We start from the raw sequence: 2,446 nt of genomic DNA on the forward strand, positions 1-2,446 counted from the left end.
TATTAACTCGACAAAAGTGTGGATCTTTCCCTTATAATATGTACATACAGTGATCAAGAATTAATCATCAAAGACTTAAATCACAAAGATCTTACACTATTATTTTATCTCATCATGTACACTAATAATTAAGTGTACATGGTGACATCAAAAATTCTAAATGAATCACTCAATCACGTCATGAACTTATAAGAATATTAGGCTTAAACATTCAACCCGTTTTCACATAAACAAAAGCCAACGATCAATAAAAGCCTACCATAATGTACTTTTGAATTTTTTAATTTTTTATTAATAGTTTTGCTAGCCTAAGTGTGTTTATTTTGGCTATTCTTCCGTAAACAACATAAAATAACTACGTTAGGTATATATTAAAATCGGTATAATATAAAATAAGGTAATGTTAGATAACCAATAACTTTTTTTAATAATATGAACAACCACTAATCAAATTAAAACACATTATACTTCCAAATTATTCACCTAAATCTTAATATTAGAATAATCATCTGCACACCTAGTAAAATAAACATCCAATACATTTATTGTTCACATTATTTAGTATTTTTATTGTTTACTTATACTTTTCTTATATATTAAAAAATACAAATACACAATCAAAATAAGTTAAATTATATATAGACTAAAGTATCAAAACTAACCATAAAAGATTACGACGCTAACAAATCTCTAAAAAAATTAAAATTAACTTGTACCATGAAGGAGTGGTGGTCATTGTTGTCAGCTTTTTTAGAGTGCCGGCGATGAGTCACGAAAATCGGTGATGTTGAAATTGTTGCTATCATTGGTGGTGGTGTTGTTCATGGCAGAATTAGAGTTGAATTTTGGGGAATTCAAGGGTTGAAGGAGGCATTGCTGGTATCCCGCTTTGTGTATGCAGTAACCTATTGATCAACTATAAATCCTTAAATGGAATGCAATACCGCGGCAAATTAGTCTTTGTGAACGGAAAAATACCATGAAAAACCAAAAAGTAAAAGTGACAAAAAAAACAATGTAAAAGTAGAGGAAGTGGAGTGATGAGAGAAGAGAGGATTTGGAAAAGGAATTGAGAATAATTAGGTTAGTTTAAAAGAGTAGATTGAAAATTTATAATAAATTTTTAGGGTTTAGATAATTTTATCTATGAAAGCCCATCTTTTCTTTTTATTAGAAACAGGACCCAAGGCCCAAAAACAAACAACACTAAATAGCAAACTTCCTCAAGAAGCTAACACCCATTTCATTATCTTGAAGATTTCGAATTACAATGTCAGGGAGTCCATATTACCCATCTTTTATGAAAAGATTATAAGTTAGTTTTATTTTATTTTTTTATGGTCAGATTTATCAACATTATAATTTTTTTTATATTTTAATATTATACATATATTTATACACAAATATGCGATAAACATTCAATATTTTTGTTCGATAAAAGTATAATAAAGTGTCATTACGAAATATAAGTAGATTAAAAAATAGTGGCAATCAAAATCATGAAAAAATGCAACACTACCAAATAATATTTTTACTTGGTAACTATCGAAGGCTAATTTTTTTGTATATTGAAAAAATGTTGGTGTAATACTCAATCATTGGATTTTATGGTGTTTTTTAAAACTGTAGGAGCAGACAATATGTTCCCTATATTGACAATAAGTCCACAATTTTGAAAAACATCGTAAAATCCAATAATTGAGTATTTACACCAACATTTTTCCAATATACACAAAAATTAAGTACTATCGAACACCAAGTTATTCAATAAACAACTATTTTCATTTAACTCAATTTTTCACACATTTTCTCAAACACCTCATGTGCAACACATTTGCTTCCATGGAGACAAGTCTAACATACATCTGTTTGAACTCTACTTTCAAATTCTTTTTCCAGTTATATAAATATCCAACCTCAAACTATACATCTTGATCCAAACTAAAACTATGAAATTTCAACACTCAGTTCATTTTCACAAGATTTGAACTTTTTAACTCCTTAACTTAAATCCTTGGTTTCAACATCCATTTTGCTACCCACTCAACAAATCTCGTATTTAAGCAACAACAAGAAATAAATGAATGTTTTTATGCACAGAAATTACCTTCATGTACCAAAGAAGAAGAGTTAGAAGCATGGACGTTGCAAATCATCCTAAACTCCCAAGGGATTTGTATTTTGCTAAGGAGGTTTTTGGGGTTAGACTATATAAATTGAAGAAGAAGATGAAGAAGAGAGGTGTTTTATAATGGGTGTGACGTGTGAGTGGGCACGGAGGCGTGGTGTTGTAAAGTTTTACACGTAGTTTTTAAATGAATAGGAATGCTTTTAAATTATTAAAATAAAAAAATTTAATATATTTTTATATATTAATATTTTTTAATTTAATTTTTATATTTATATTTATTAAAAATTATTTTTAATTTAATTTATTAAATATAGA

Source organism: Arachis stenosperma, chromosome 1 (genome assembly GCF_014773155.1).
Source record: "Arachis stenosperma cultivar V10309 chromosome 1, arast.V10309.gnm1.PFL2, whole genome shotgun sequence".
Taxonomy (NCBI): Eukaryota; Viridiplantae; Streptophyta; class Magnoliopsida; order Fabales; family Fabaceae; genus Arachis; species Arachis stenosperma.